The sequence below is a fragment of the Gorilla gorilla genome, chromosome 14, assembly GCF_029281585.2.
Source record: "Gorilla gorilla gorilla isolate KB3781 chromosome 14, NHGRI_mGorGor1-v2.1_pri, whole genome shotgun sequence".
Lineage (NCBI taxonomy): Eukaryota > Metazoa > Chordata > Mammalia > Primates > Hominidae > Gorilla > Gorilla gorilla.
In genome coordinates this window covers 24,360,001-24,377,243 of record NC_073238.2, presented here as the reverse complement: position 1 = coordinate 24,377,243, position 17,243 = coordinate 24,360,001, and the positions used below count along the sequence as shown (strand labels likewise).

Below are 17,243 nucleotides of genomic sequence, written 5' to 3'. Positions count from 1 at the left end.
AGAGGTCAGGTGAAGCCGCAGCCTCATGGTGTTGAGGGAGGGGCTGGGGGAAGCGGGAGCCTGTTCCTAGGAGACACTGTCTACTGGACACCTCATCCTAGACGGCTTCCTTGAGTTCTGACACTGTTCTAGGAGTAGGAATCATTATCCCACACTGTGGAGAAGGAAACCAAGGCCAGGTAAAGTTATGTAGGGCCCTTAAAGTTGCAGAGCCAGGAATAAAGTCTGGATTGGGACTCAGGTCTGTGGGCAATCCAAGGCCGCCCCCTTTACACTTCAAATGCTCTTTCCCCCTCCGGAAGCCCTCGCATCCTCATCCCTACCCCACCTCTTGTTCCCCAAGCGTGGCTAGGGCTAGGGCTCCAGGGCTACGCCAAGCACCCTTCGGTCTTCCCGGGAAGAATTTTCCCTGGCCCGAGGCTAGGGTCTGGCTCTGGGGCGCTCCTGGGACCTGCGGGATCACCACTACACTCTGGCGCGCTGAGCGCGGTGAGCTAGGGCGCCAAGGCACAGGTGGGGCTGGAGTCCAGCGCGGAGGCGCGGGGGGCGGGACGCGGGGCCGGGGAGTGGCCAGGGACCGCGGCAGCGCGCCGACGACTGCCTGCCCCAGCCCCTCAGTGGCGGCTTGCTCTCTTCTCTCGCTCCGAACCAGACACAGCCGCTGTCGCTGCCGTCCGGCGCGCCGCAGACTCCCGAGAACAGCCCTGGCTGTCAGCGGGCACCAGCCGCTTCCTGTGCCCATCGCGGAGACTGAAGGGGCGCACCACGGCCACCGAGCCAGAGGCGCTTCAGGAGGCAAGAGAAGTCCCCGCGCGCTCCGGGGCCCGGCGCAGCTCATGGTGAGCGCCCTGTGGGGCTCGAGGGTCCCTTGGCTGAGGGGGCGCATCCTCGGGGTGCCCGATGGGGCTGCCTGGGGGTCGCAGGGCTGTAGTTGGGACCGCGCACAAACCGACTCTGCGGCCCAGCCCGAAATGCTGCCGCCAAGGAGCAACGGCACCGCTTACCCGGGGCAGTTAGCGCTATACCAGCAGCTGGCGCAGGGGAACGCCGTGGGGGGCTCGGCGGGGGCACCGCCACTGGGGCCCGCGCAGGTGGTCACCGCCTGCCTGCTGACCCTACTCATCATCTGGACCTTGCTGGGCAACGTGCTGTTGTGCGCAGCCATCGTGCGGAGCCGCCACCTGCGTGCCAAGATGACAAACGTCTTCATCGTGTCTCTGGCTGTGTCAGACCTCTTCGTGGCGCTGCTGGTAGGCAGTCGCCGAGGTGGCCGGTTACTGGTCCTTTGAAGCGTTCTGCGGCATCTGGGTGGCCTTGGACATCATGTGCTCCACCGCCTCCATCCTGAACCTGTGCGTCAGCAGGTCATCAGCGTGGACCGCTACTGGGCCATCTCCAGGCCCTTCCGCTACGAGCGCAAGATGACCCAGCACATGGCCTTGGTCATGGTCAGCCCGGCCTGGACCTTGTCCAGCCTCATCTCCTTCATTCCGGTCCAGCTCAACTGGCACAGGGACCAGGCGGTCTCTTGGGGCGGGCTGGACCTGCCAAACAACCTGGCCAACTGGACGCCCTGGGAGGAGGCCATTTGGGAGCCCGACGTGAGGGCAGAGAACGGTGACTCCAGCCTGAATCGAACCTACGCCATCTCTTCCTCGCTCATCAGCTTCTACATCCCCATGGCCATCATGATCGTGACCTACACGCGCATCTACCGCATCGCCCAGGTGCAGATCCGCAGGATTTCCTCCCTGGAGAGGGCCGCAGAGCACGGGCAGAGCTGCCGGAGCAGCGCAGGCTGCGCACCCGAAACCAGCCTGCGGTTTTCCATCAAGAAGGAGACCGAGGTTCTCAAGACCCTGTCGGTGATCATGGGGGTCTTCGTGTGTTGCTGGCTGCCCTTCTTCATCCTTAACTGCATGGTCCCTTTCTGCAGTGGACACCCCAAAGGCCCTCCGGCCGGCTTCCCCTGCGTCAGTGAGACCACATTCGATGTCTTCGTCTGGTTCTGCTGGGCCAACTCCTCACTCAACCCAGTCACTATGCCTTCAACGCCGACTTCCGGAAGGTGTTTGCCCAGCTGCTGGGGTGCAGCCACGTCTGCTCCCGCACGCCGGTGGAGACGGTGAACATCAGCAATGAGCTCATCTCCTACAACCAAGACACGGTCTTCCACAAGGAAATCGCAGCTGCCTACATCCACATGATGCCCAACGCCATTCCCACCGGCGACCGGGAGGTGGACAACGATGAGGAGGAGAGTCCTTTCGATCGCATGTCCCAGATCTATCAGATGTCCCCAGATGGTGACCCTGTTGCAGAGTCTGTCTGAGAGCTGGACTGCGAGGGGGAGATTTCTTTAGACAAAATAACACCTTTCACCCCAAATGGATTCCATTAAACTGCATTAAGAAACCCCCTCATGGATCTGCATAACCACACAGACATTGACAAGCATGCACACACACGCAAATACATGCCTTTCCAGTGCTGCTCCCTTTATCGTGTGTTTCTGTGTAGTAGCTGGTGTGCTTAGAAACCTCACCCCATTGATTGGTAATTCAAAGAACTGGCAGAAGCAGTTGCAATAAACTCAGTCAAAAGTACCCAGCCTACCAGAGATGGAACAATGATCCTATGAGAGAAGATAGTATGGTGCTGGCTCCTTAAAAAAAAAAAAAATGATACTTGGTCCTTAAAAAATATGCTCTGCCCTCCCTTTTTAAACAAATGGCTTTTTCAGTCACTTGTTTGTGTTTGAATTGATTTTTAAACAGCAGGTTTTGTGTGTGTGCAGTGATGTGGTGGGAGCACAGCTTTCCTGGGTCTGGATTCCCGTGGCTTTGTGCTTGTGTCATTTCTTCTCTCTGTGCTGGTGGGGGTCTCTTTACCATAGCTTAAGAAGTCTCCCTGATTTATTCTGGTGTCTAATAAACACAGATTATTTGTATTATGTGGTGACTATCTTTGCTTTGCTACACTGGGTTTCAGGATTGCTTCTGAAGAAACGATGAGTGCATCCTTAAAATGCGAAGAAGACATTTGCTGGGTCTGCAAGTACATGCGTATTCTCTTTACAGTTAAAGATACACCAGGGCAAAGGACCTTGAGGAGCTTCTGTTTTCTCAGGTTACTTTTTATTACTTATACACATGTTGGGTCTGTGCTGAAACCTGGCTTCAATGGCATGGCATTAGATCTTCTTAAGCCCAGATTTTTTTTTCATTTGGAATCTTTTTTGAAGTAACATAAGACAACTCTCCTTATTCCTAGATAGATGCGATCAGTTCATTGAAAAGATCATGTAGAATAATATCTTGAATCTTTCTCCATCTGAAATCTGTAGCATGTTTTAGAATCACATGGCTTTTGAGAAATCCTGTTTTCTGAAGGGCTTTGAAATGTGTGAATCAAGATGCTTTAAAAAAGAAACCTATTTTTAAATAGGCCTTTTCCTTAGTGGACAATAGCAAATAGAGAAATGCTTTTTAACTAAAATGTAGAAGCCAGAGATGAAATGTGAATGAACTTGAAATTGGAAAATCTGTAGGTTGAGGCGCTCAATAGAAAAGCCCAGCTGACTCCAATCATTTTGTTTTTCCTCTCTGCAGTGTGCACAGTCAAGGGGAGTGTTTTATTCCAGACCCACACCAGTTGAGAGCATATTATTACCATCAGATCTAAATATGAGCACTATTAATGGAAGCAAATGAAATGTGAATATGCAATTTCTTGCAAGTCCCTGCTTTGAAGCAGTTTTATCAAGGACAGTTCAATCAATTTTGATCTCTCTAAGGCTAATTTTATTGTCAGTCTTCTGTGCAGCCATATCTTGATCACTGCAAAATGTGCAGCTCCTGGCACATCGTACTTAATAAATATTTGTTGAATGAATGACTATTTCTGGAATAGTGAGATTGAAAGCAAATCCTATTCGGTACATCAATTTTTATATATAATTTAGTCAAAATGATACTGGAATCTGAGGTCTGTGTTCAGTTTCTGACCTCCTGTGAATGGATAGCTAAGTGAACCATTAGGCAACATTAGGGGCAGTGAAAAGCACACAGCTGTACAATTCAGGAGATGGTCGCATGACCTTGAGTGAGTCAATTAACCTTTCTGGGCCTCATTTTCTGTCTGTGTCTGTAAATGGAAAGACTTCAGCTGGATCACTGTTTACCCAATTGTGCTTTGTGATGCAGATGTTAATGGATGGGGTCTTTGGTGAAATAAGTTCAGCAAACCCAGGTTCAACACCTGTTTTCTCGATAGGACTTCTTAGAGCTTCTCCTGTGCATGATGCATCCTCCACTGCGAGAAGATTCTGTATCATTTCCCAATGCCTTTCACTTTGTGAACCTTGTCTGATGGAATTCCTGTTACTGTTTCTCTGGAGTCCACAGTCACGACTTGAGAAACTCAAATCTAACTGATCTGGAAGTCTTTACAATATTCTATTCTAAAGCACGGGTTGCTATAAGCAAAATCTTTTGTGAAAAACACTGTTCTAGGCTCCAGTTTAAATAAGTTCTGTGTTATGGAAAATGGGTTATGTGAGGACTTTGGAATTTCCTTCTGTAAAATATCACTCACCATTCATTATAATTACGTACTATGCTCTAGGCATTGTTCTAGATGCTGGGAATATAGTTGTCAATCAAATTCTCTGCTCTCTTGGAACATTTATGTGAGCTGGGGGAGAGATAAGCCAATAAAGAGATCTGTACTATACTGCACTGCATTGCACTGTGCTGTACTGACCAGGATAGATAATGCCAGGCAGGGGTAATTGCTATGTTGCAAAAAGCCCAGGGTGAGTAGGGTGGTGAAGCTGCTGTTTTATTTATGGTGGTCAGGGGAGGACTTTCCAAAGAGCCACATGAAGAGAGACCTTGATGAAGTAAGGATTGGAGGGCTGCTAATGTCTGGGAAGGAGAGCAATCCAGGCAGAGGGAGTGGCAAGTGCAAAGGCTTGGAAATGGGATTGTTCTTGGCGCCCTTGGAGGAGTGTGGCTGGAGGGCTATAAAAGAGGAGTGTGATAGGATTAATGTTAATTGCTGTAGCAGCAATTGCAGCAGGCATGATGGAGACCAAGCCTGTGCTGGGTACAATACATGTATTAATTCATTTCACTCTTACTGCCCTGTGAGGTAAACACTTTTATTACCCCATTTTACAGATAAGGAAATGAAGGCATTGGCAGGCTAAATAACCAGCCTGTGGTCACAGAGCTCCTGAGTGGCAGAGCTCAACTTGAACCCAGGTAGCCTGGCTGTGGAGTCTTTAATCCTAACTGCTCTTTGATGGTAAGAGAGGATGCCAGGACATCTTCAGTCAGCAAATGCACTAGTGCACAGATCAGGACATTCAGTTTTTTGTTCATTTATTACTGAAATGGTTAATTGATTCATCCCCACAGCTATACAACAGCAGATCTTCACTGTGTACCTGCTCTGTGCACAGCTTTGTGTTTGGAGGGAAGGCACCCTAGGGTTATGGGCAAAGTAGCTCTTACATGATGGGCCAATTGCTTTCCTGGATTCTTATTTATTCCTCACATTAACCTCACATGTTATTATTTTTCCATTTTACAGGTGAGGACATGGGGGCACAGAGGACCTTGAGGACAAGGTTGTTTGTCCAAGGTCATGTGAAAAGTAAGTAGTGGAACCACGGTTCACCCTAGGTCAGTGGTTCTTAAATGAGGGAACTTTGCACCCTGCACCCCCACAGATATTTGGCAATGTCTGGAGACATTTTTGGTTGTCACAACTGGGTGTCAGGTGCTCCTGCCATCTTCTGGGTAGAGGCCAAAGATGTTGCTAAACAATTTATGGTGCACAGAGAATTATCTGGCCCCAAATACCCATGTTGCAGCACTCGAGAGGCCTTGGCCAGGCGGGCAGACTCCAGGTCCCAGCTCCCCATCCACAAGGCCACCTGCCTGGGATTGGAGGCTCCAGTGCCCTAAGTTTGAAGTTTGGCCCCACCATTTATTAGTCTTCTGAATTTGGGCACCTTTCTGAGCTCCAGCTTCTTTATCTGAGCAATGGGCACATGAACCACACAGAGCATGTATTACACAAAACACTTGCCCCAGAACTTCCTTGTTCTGATACATGCTGAATCTTCTTTTATAATTAGGCATCCATACACCATATTGGTTAGAAATGAGTCATTACGTCCAAATCATATTCAAGGGGAGGTGATTAGACTTTACCTCTTCATGGGAGGAGTGCCAAAGAATTTGCAGAAGAGATGTTTTACATTTTATGCTTTATTTTTAAACACTTGTTCTCACATAGTTTCAGACTTACAGAAACCTTGCAACACGGTACAAAGAATTTCTAAATATTGTTTACCCAGATCCCCCAAACATCAGGGTTTCACTGTATCACTTATCTCTGTTCTTCCCTTTTTCTTCTGAGTCATCTAAGGTGTGATGCCCATTTACTCTTGAATATTTTGTTGCATATTTCCTAAAAACAGGGAATTCTCTCATCTCATCTACAGACTTTATTCAGACTTCACAATAATGTCCTTTATAACAAAACAATCCAAGACCATGTGTTGCATTTAGCTGTCCCCTGTAATTTGAAAGTTTCTGCTGCTTTGTCTTTCTTGACACAGACCTTTGTGAAGATTACCTGGCCAGTTACTTGGTATAAGTGTCCTTCAACTCCGGTTTTTTGGTGCTTTTCCATGATTAGATTCTGTTATGCATGTTGGGCAGGAATATCACTGATGCCATGCTGAGCTCCTGTAGCTCAAGGCATGAGGGGCAGGTGCTATTAATTAGTCCCATTACTAGCAATGTTAACTTTGTTCATGGGGTTACGGTGCTGTCCACCATTTTACTCTTTATAATTAATATGTATTTCCTTTGGAGAAATACTTTGAGACTATGAAGATATCCTATTATTTCTCCAACTTGCGTCCATTGGTTTTAGCATTTATTAGTGGCCTTACCTGAATCAGTTATTACTGTGGTTGTCAAATCATGTTTTTAAAAAAAATTCCGTAATGTTTCTAAATGTATTGTTGGTTTTCTACTGTAAGGAAGAACACTTGTTTATATTATTGACATCGGCATAGAATCTTGATTTTCTACTTTTCTGTTTGTTTTTGAGACAGGGTCTCACTCTGTTGTCTAGTCTGGAGAGCAGTGGCATGATCACAGATCACTGCAACCTTGACTCCAGGGCCGAAGTGATCCTCCCACCTCGGCCTCCCAAGTAGCTGGGACCACAGGCATATGCCACCATGCCCAGGTAATTTTTTTTTTTTTTTTTTTTTTTTTTTTTTTTGTAGAGACGGGGCCTCCCTATGTTGCCCAGGCTGGTCTCAAGCTCCTGGGCTCAAACAGACTTCCCGCCTCAGCCTCCCAAAGTGCTGAGATTTACAGGCTTGAGTCACCATGCCCAGCCCGGGTTTCTAGTTTTTATAATAGGTTATAATCTTTTACTTGACGCTGTTAATGGATACTATTTTTACATTCCAGGTATGGGACCTGGGGACACATGTGTCCCATTTCTATGATATTAACACAATGCTCATTCTAGGGGCAACACTCAGAACACTGTTTTCTATTGTCTTCTAAGACTGTCCCTGACCTCAAATCTCTCAGTGAACTGAGGGTATCCATACTTATCATGATATTAAGTTGCCCTAGATTTGGTTAGTGGGAGCTCTTTAAGTTGGTTCTTGTGTCCTTTTGACATGCTGTCATTATTCTTTGAGTAGTTTGTTACTTTTCAACATGAGATATGTCAGACTCATCTTGTATATTTCCTGTCCAAGCCTTGGAATCATCCATTTTTCCAAGGAGACCAGGGTTCCTTCTAGCAGAAAATGGTATGGAGAAATCAAGATGTGGGAACTAGGGTGTTTATTGTTACTGGGGTGATATTGTTTCTATATCCTCTTAAAAGACAGAGTTGGGAAATGGATACATGTATATACATGCACACATATTCATATGTGCATATACACATATCCTTGAGCATCTCTATTTCTATGCCTACCTATGTACATATATCAAATCCCATGCACTCATTTTGATATCTAGCAGACATATTTTAAAAACCATCACCTCTGATTCAAATCTTGATTCTCTAATGTTCTAGTTCATGAGAACTGGAAGTCAAAGAGATTAAGTTACCTTCCTAGGTTTAAAAAATATTAAAAAGGGAATAGTTAGTTGCTTACCTTGTAGTTTATTGTCAGAGTTATGTGCTATGATGCATGTGGAATGTGTAAGGGCATTACACAATGATAATTTAAAAATGGTCTTCTTGTGACTGTGCCCTTAAGAGCTGAGAGTACAGGGCAGAACCTTCCTGTTTCTATGTACTGGTTCCATGCTCCATTTTATATACTGTGTGAGAAGCTACTAGGGATCAAGAATTCAAGAGTCAATATGCAGGAGAGGGATAGAGTGGCTAAAGAGCAAACTAGACTTGCCTACATCTAGAATAGGAAGAAATAGGACAAGATGTCAAGCTTGATAGGAGGAAGTTGTTGATATGAGGGGAGAGTTAATCAGAGAATGTTGAGCCCATGTGGAACCCCCTGGACCTCTAGGCCAATTTGGGGGAAGGGCTTAAAGGGAATATGAGTACCCTTACTCACAAGAGCAGGCAGAGCCATCAGACTTTTGCTTTGACACTGTTAATGAAGTACCATTTTGATATTCCAGGTATGAGACCAGGGGATACATGTCTCCCATTTGTAGGATACTAATAATACAATGCTAGTTCCAGGGAAAACACTCAGAACTTTGATCTGATTCTTTTCTAAGACCATTGCTGTCCTAAAAACTCTTAGTGAACTATGAGTACCAGCACTCCACCAACACTGACAGAATAAAGGTGACAACCAGCATTTGTTGACTATATATTGGGCAAGGTGCTTCGTATATATCTTCTCATGGAATCACTGCAATATTCTTGTGACATAGGCACCATTGTCCTCATTTGAAAAAGGAGGAAAAGGAGGCTGAGAGAGGCTCAATAGCAAGCCAGGTTATACTTCTAGTAAGTGATAGAAGTGGGACTTGAAGAGCATCTACTCCTGGAGAGCCCCCCTTTTGGGCTTTACACAACTCTTTGGAGGGACTCAGGAAGAGGAGAGCTCCTTCATGTATATTGCCCATGGGTCCTCTCCAGGTGAAGTATTTTGAGGTTCTGAAACCATTATCAGACTTGGCTGTAAATTCCCTCTCCATCTTGGACCTTTTCCTGTGCTCTTCCAATGGCCCTTTCCAATGGGTAATTAGACCTCAGTTGTCTACATGAGTGAGATCTGCTCAGCATGGAGAGTGCTCTATTTTTCTACACCCTTGATAATTTGTAGGTTTGGGAAAGCATGCCCAGTATGGCTTGTCAGGGCTAACATATGCCTTCATTCATATGTCAACTTGGCTTCATGGGTAGGGGCTGCCTGGAGTCCTGGGATGAGAAAGACTACACAATTGCATTCCAACCAATGACATTGAGGGGACTGGTTAATAAATGATTTCTATTAGGAGCTTGGGAGGTGGGGGATGTGTGAATGTTCTAAGTACTTGCCATTCCGTGTCTCTCCACAGCCCCTAAACCTGTCTGTCCTAGAACCACTTGAAAGTTAAAATATTGATGTCTGGGGCCCACTCCAAATTAGTTAAATCTGAATTTCTAAGGAATAGGGCCTAAGCTTCACTTTTTAAAAAAAGTTGAATGTGTTAGAATGTATATAGCCACAATTGAAAAACACCATTGGTCTACACTATCATTAGGCATGTTTGAAAATTATCTGCCTTGATCCTGCCCTGATCTTGCCTTTGCTACAATATTAAATGGGCTCTTATTAACAATGAATACATCTAATTATTCTCTAGATCTTTTATTAGCTTGAATTATTCTTAGATATTCTGCCACATAAAAGTATTTGAATGTATAGTCTTTGTGGTTGATGGTCTAATCAGCTAAACTCAAACCTCACTGCAGCTGTGACTAGAAAGTCCTCATTGATGGAGAACCCTAGAGGTCCTTTCAGAGAAGAAAAAATAATTCAGTGGGCCAAGCTGTAATATTTTGCCTCTGATTCTCAGATTCCTTGTTGGCAAAATGGGAATGCGAAATAAATAAAGAGTCTATAGTCAGTACCTAATAAGTATTTATTGAATGAATAAATTAGTGAAATACAAAATTAAAATACTTGTTTCATCAAACATCTAGAGAAAAAGGAGACAGATATAGAGCTAACCCATGCCTGTTATACCATTTAATGCTAGGCGTATGGAAGAAGATACTGTGTCTCTCTAGTTTCACAGGCTCTCAGAGAGGAACTGTACTCTAGGAGCCGCATGTGACTAGTCATTCTCAAGAAGTCCCCACCCCAATACCTGATTTGATGAGATTCTGAACTTTAGTTGATGCTGAAGGGGGAGGAGATTTTTAGGGATCTTGGCAGGACACAAGTGTATTTTGCATGGGGTGGAGGATGTGAATCACTGGGGGCTGGAGGACAGGCTTCCCAGCAGCCCCTAAGATGGCCTCCAGTGATCCATGTCTCCTGGTATCCATGCCCTTGTATAATCCTCTCCACTCCCTTATATCTTGGCTGAACCTAATGTCTTGCTCCTAACAAACACAATGTGGTGAAACTGATGAACAGCACCTCTGAGAAGTTACAAGAAGAAAATGACTTCCAAGAGGCCCAATAGCAAGAAACCAGAGGCTGGGGGAGTGTCTGACCAAGAGCCAGCCAAAACCTGAACCTGCTAATAATCACATGAGTGAGCTTGGGAAGGAAGCATCCCTCAGTTGAGCCTTCAGATGAGACCATAGCCTTATATTACTTCTTGATTGCAGCCTTTGGGAGGCTGTGAGCCAGAAGACACAGCGAAGCTTTGCCTGGGCTCCTGACTCATAGACACTATCAGAAAAACACTTGCTGTTTTAAGCCGCTAAGTTCTGGGTTAATTTGTTATTTAGCAATAGATAACTAATATAGAAGAAAAGGGAGAGAACATTTATTGAATCCTTTTCTATGCCCCAGGTACTTTGTAAACATTTTTCCATTTCATCCTTAAGTCAACCTGGATGAAAATATTCAGGTTCAGAGATGCTGGGTGAGTGCCGGGGCAGGATATGAATCACTACTGTTTGATTTGAAAGCCCGTGCTCATTTCTCTATTCCAGGATGCAAACCAGGAGACGTTTTCTATTCTATGTTTTTTTTTTCTTTTCTTTTCTTTTTTTTTTTTTTTTTTTTGTGGCAGGGGGACAGGGTCCTGCTCTGTCATCCAGGCTAGAGTGAAGTGGAGCAATCATGGTTTACTGCAGCCTTAAACTCTTGGGCTCTGGTGATCCTCCTGCTACAGCCTCTCAAGTAGCTGGGATTATACGCATGCACCACCACATCTGGATAGTTTTTTTTTTTTTTAATTTTTATTAGAGACAAGGTTGCACTACATCACCCAGGTTGGTCTCAAACTCCTGAGCTCAAGGGATTCTTCTGCCTCAGCCCCTACAAAGTGCTAGGATTACAGGTAGGAGCCATTGTGTCCGGCCACATTTTCTCTGTTCGTAAAGTCAGCAGTAGAATAGCTAACATTGTTGCTAAACAGTTTGTATAAAATGAGTAATTATTAGTGCCCCTGCATGCAGCCACCTGCTGTTGCTGACCTTCTGTGCCTCTGCAGCCAAACATACATCAGGTACTTATGTATACACACTCCACAGGCACACAGATGCCTCCACAATACACATGTGCCCAAGATGCAATTGCGAGCACACAAGTGCACAAATAAGTACACACATGTGTCTTCACAAAGAACTATCTCCACCTTCATTTTCTCCCATCCAAGTACTAATCAGGTCTGACCCTTTTTAGCTTCCAAGATCAGATGAGATTGGGCATGTTCAGGGTATATGGCTGTAGCCTACATCCTTTTTTTTTTTTTTTTTTTTTTTTTGAGACGGAATTTCGCTCTTGTTGCCCAGGCTGGAATGCAATGGTGCTGTCTCGGCTCACAGCAACCTCTGCCTCCCGGGTTCAAGCCATTCTTCTGACTCAGCCTCCGGAGTAGCTGGGATTACAGGCATGTGCTACCACGCCCGGCTAATTTTGTATTTTTAGTAGAGATGGGGTTTCTCCATGTTAGTCATTTTTAAATGAAAGACCCTTTGAGACAGTTCATACCTAAATATGTAAATAGTGCACAAGATTTTGCAGCCTGAACAGAAATGGCCACTATAGTTTTTTCTCTTTAGCAATTTTCTGTGTGCTGTAAACAAATTTGAAATCTGGCTAGAGACTTCGGAAATCATGTTGACCACTCCCCATATTGTGCAGATGCCGAAATTGAGGCCCTGAGGGACTTGCCCAAGTACCCCAGCAAAGTGGTGTGAACTGAAGTCCAGGTCTCCCAACTCCCAGTTGACTGTCCTTGCTGTGGCACTGTGCACCGTCGGTGGGGAGAACACTCCTGGTCCTTAGGAATCCATTTCTAAAGGACATCAGGAGCACAAACAAGTTCATGTCCTATTGTTCTTTCCACGTAAAAGAAGTTGATGACATTTATGCTTTTCTCACAATATCCCATTAAGATAGAACATTGTTGAATTATTTGTGGATTAAATACAGATGCGCAGGGATTTTAAGGCCCTGATTGATTTTCTGTTGAAAGAAGCGAAAAGAATGTTAATTTACAACTGGCAAATGTTAGCTCGTAGGAGGAGGCAAAACAGCATTTCAAAGGCCTGTTTTTTGTTTGGTTTTGGTATTTCATGAAAGAGATTTTTCTGTGCAAAGTGGCAGGAAGCCATTTTCAACAAGAGCTAAGGGGAATGAAGATTTAAAAATGGACCAAAAACAAACTCAAAGGTGCCAGGCCTTTGTTACTGCAAGCCCCTCTTGCAGGATGAGAGGCTGCTAAAACAAAATCAATAATTTAAGCAACTTTCTGTCCCTCTCTCCCCTGCTATTCTGGTAAAATGATTTGACATTTCAGACAACAAGGAATGAACATCAGACCAGGAAGAAAAGGGCTTGGTTATGAGTCCCAGTTGTGTGATTTTAAGTACATGATTAAACGTTTATTAATTTGGTTCTCTCATCTCTAATAATGAAACCATCACTCTTACATCTTGAGTGTAAATAATGCTCATTTACTAGAACTCACCCTGTATCAGATGCCACATTAGGATTTGTGCAGAGTGATCTCATTAATTCCTTTTTTTTTTTTTTTTGAGATGGAATTTCACTCTTGTCACCCAGGCTGGAGTGCAATGGTGCAATCTTGGCTCACTGCAACCTCTCTCTGCCACCTGGTTTTGGTTTCAAGCGATTCTCCTGCCTCAACCTCCCAAGTAGCTGGGATTACAGGTGCCCACCACCACGCCCGGCTAATTTTTTCTATTATTAGTAGAGACGGGGTTTTACCATGTTGGTCAGGCTGGTCTCGAACTCCTGACTTCAGGTGATCCACCTACCTCGGCCTCAAGTGCTAGGATTGCAGGTGGGAGCCACCTTGCCCAGCCTCATTAATTCTTTATAGCAGCTTTGTGAGGAGGTCTGTTCATTCTCACTGTACAGCTAAAGGTGCTGAGGCTCAGAAAACTCAAGCTCCTCGCTCAGGGTCACACAGCTAAGAAGTGACAAGGTGGAGATTTAAACCTATGCTTGTCTGGCTAGGCACTGTCTTATATAGTAAGAGTGTGGGGATGACAGATTGCAAAACAAAGCAAAATAAAACTCACAAGCTCTGAAGATGTAGTGACTGCCTACTCTGCCCCTGTGCTAGCGACCCAGAGTTAAAGATGGGTTCTCATCATGGTCTCTGCTTCTGTGGATCCCTCAGCGGCTTGAGAGGAAAGCAAACCTGGTGGTGGCAACGAGGGCATCTGATATTTTGGATTCCATTTTGGACTCATGTTTAAAGTGCATATGGGCTATACAGGTGGGTGTATGAGCCGAGGACAAGAGCAGAGGTCTGGGTTTGGGGCCAACATCACCAAAGATGATAGCCAACACTGAGTGACTGCTGAATTTGTGCTGGGCACTGTGCCAAAGAGTTCTCAGGCATTAACCCATTTTTTTTTTTTTGGCTGAGACAAAGTCTCACTCTGTCACCCAGGCTGGAGTGCAGTGGCGCGATCTTGGCTCACTGCAACCTCCGTCTCCCAGGTTCAAGCAATTCTGCTGCCTCAGCCTCCCAAGTAGCTGGGCCTACAGGCATGCACCACCACACTCAGCTAGTATTTTTGTATTTTAGTATAGACGGGGTTTCACCATGTTGGCCAGGGTCTCTTGATCTCTTGACCTCATGATCCGCCTGCTTCGGCCTCCTAAAGTGCTGAGATTACAGGCATGAGCCACTGTGCCTGGCTGCATTAACCCATTCTATCCTCAGACTGATGCTGTGAGGCTGCTGTCCTTACCCTGCTGTACGGAGCAGTGAGAAAACTTGCTTGTAGGTGAAAGTTAAAACTTCAAGGAGGATTCTTCTTGAAAGCCATCCCAAGGTTTTTCTATTTGGTGATTCATGATCAATCTTATGCCCCAAGTCCCCACATTCCCTCTATTTTGAGTCACTCTGTCTCGTAAGAGCCCCTGGTGCCTTTATTTTGCTTCATTTGAATTTTGGATTCAGCATGCATCAGAAATGTTCTCCCTGAGAGCTGGAAAGCATTTTTGTGATGGCTGGGCTGCAGGGCCATTAAGAAAATACCTTTGCACACCAACAAAAAAGACTAAAGCCTTAATTGCTGATCAGAAAGGCAACAGGAAAGGATGCACCCCTGCATATATGGTGAGGGATGCATTGCCTTGGTCAGGGCACAGGTCCTCTGTCCCTGAGTCCTGTTTCCTTGTGTGGGTAGAGGGCATTTTCACACTCTCTGTCCCCAAAAGACCTCAGGGGGAACCAAAGAGCAGCATGAGCAGGGGGCCATGGTCATGGGCATTGACTGGGTGCTTGCTGCATGCAAAGGCTCTGTGGTAAGCACCTTGGAAACATTAACTCATTTACTGTCCCAACAAATCCAGGATGTAGGTACAAGTAATAGTCCCACTTTACAGGTGACAAAAATGAGGAATTGAGAGGTTCGGTGATTTGCTCAAGATCACACAGTATGTGTGGCACAGCTGAGATTCAGACCCACAGGTGAGACTCTTGAGCTTATTCTTCTCACTGAACCCCCTGCCTCTCATGGTTATGTGGCTCATGCTCCCATAGCCTTAAGTCCTGAGGCTAAGGAAGGGTCCTCAGATAAAAGACGTCAATTTCTGTGTCTTTTTTGAGCAGGCTTCATGAACATCAACACTCATTTGAGGTTATTGAGAGCATTTGCCTGGCCTTAACATTGTCATCCCAAAGCTGTTTGCCAATTCATTCCCATCTTCACAGCCCTGTCTTTCTCCAGCAGGCTTGGTCTGTGGTTCTAATGAACACAGGAGGCTTGGTTCATTCGGATGCAGGAAGTGAGGAGGAATAACATGAAGGGGATTGACCAGACGCCTCAATTCTAATCAGCTGAATGGAGATACTTATGATACCTCCTTATGCAGTGCTGTAAGGATTAGATGGGATTCTTTATATAAAGGACTTAGAACAATACCTGGCATGTTGTTAGTACTCAATTAACTTTATACAATATATTAGTCAGGCTTTGTTGTGATCATGCCACATAAAAAGTAATCCCCAAATCTCAATGCTAACAACAACAAACATTTACTTCTCATTTCCATAGGTCAGCTGTGGTTCTACAGGGCTCTTCTGGGCTTGGCTAGATTCAGATGGGCCTGGATCTGGGTGGTGAATTGGGTTCCTATTTGCTTCACTTGGCTCTCAGAAGAGGATCCAGGGGAGTAGCAGCAGCTATCTGAAGCATGTTAATCTCATGCTGGAGGACAGGATCACCAGAGGCCATGCAGGAATATTTAACGCCTCTGCTTGGATGTGGCATTCACTGAGTCACTCACATTCCATTAGCTGAAGCAAGTCACATGGCTAAGCCCAATGTCAGTGGGGTGGGGAAGTACACCACTTCCATTGAAAGGAGGGAAAACAGATGTTTGCTGAACAATAATACAATACTATGATCTATTACAATACTATGACCTACCATTATACTATGATCTACCATTAACATTTCTTGAATGCCTAATAGCTCTCAGGAAGTGTTCCAAGAATCATGGATTCTAGAGATGAATCACATAGCAGCTCTGCTCTCTGATCTCAAGGGTGCCCTCACTACAAAGTGTGGTCACTGCAATGACAAAGGTGGCCCCAGGACAACTTAACCTCTCCTGAACTATTTTAATTCTCACAATTTCCTTGTAACCCCAGTATCACTATCCCTATTTTATAGACAAATAAACTGGGACTCAGAGAGGTTCAGTAATTTTCTTTTGTCCCCATGGCTAGAAAATGGCTAAGCCTAGTACCAAATCCTTGTGTGATTGTTCCAGGGTTCTGTTCTTTGCATGACAACTCTGGACTCAAGTATGTAGGCAGAGACATTAGAATTGAGACGGAGACTGACCAAAACTCTCATATCTTGGCAGGAGCCCAAGTCTGCATATGTATGAACCTCATCCATATATATGCAAGCTGTGGCTGAGACATCTGTAACCTAGACTTTCATAGCTGGGCTACTAACTTCAATCATCTGAAGGAAGATTCAAGTTATCAACTGCCACCAATTCGGTGAATTATCCATAAACTTGTTTCTATATTGCCCTATGATGCTCAGTTCAAGCCCAAGTCAAATGCTCCCTCCTGAAAACTTCTCTGATTCCCTAGCCACCAGTTTCTGCCTGTGTTGCCTGTCCACAGCACCAAACACTTAAGACACTTTCTCCATGATCATAAATTTTTTTTTATTTTTTTGAAACAGGGTCTCACTCTGTCATCCCGGCTAGAGTGCAGTGGTGCACATGATCCCACAACCTTGATGTATATATTTTAGGCAATCACTGCTCACAGAAAGCCCATATTCTCCTATTCCACCTCCACAGTCCCCAGAGTTCCAGCCCAGTGCTTGGCATTCAGCAGGGGCTAGATGAAAGTGTGTGGAATGAGTGAATGAACGACGGATGGATAGAGGCTGCTGGGTCCTTAGGAAAGAGAGCAGATGAGATTTATTTTTTACTTTTGTCCATATCTCCTCTTTGGTCCTTTGGAGGGATTTTAGTCAGGATGGGTCTGGTGCAACCAGGTGATCCAAGGGTTATAGGCACAGAGGGAAGT

At 45.2% G+C, this 17,243-nt stretch overlaps 1 long non-coding RNA gene and 1 pseudogene across 1 annotated transcript; both read left to right on the top strand.

Annotated features, from left to right (window-relative positions):
* LOC129526403 (D(1B) dopamine receptor-like) overlaps positions 1 to 2,953 on the top strand; it is a 28,128-nt pseudogene extending 25,175 nt beyond the window's left edge.
* A 51-nt stretch (positions 2,954 to 3,004) lies between these two features.
* On the top strand, positions 3,005 to 15,496 carry LOC134756952 (uncharacterized). The gene is made up of 3 exons (XR_010130465.1): positions 3,005 to 3,129; positions 5,599 to 5,661; positions 15,415 to 15,496. It is a non-coding gene; the product is annotated as an uncharacterized lncRNA (long non-coding RNA).
* Positions 15,497 to 17,243: the final 1,747 nt, after the last annotated feature.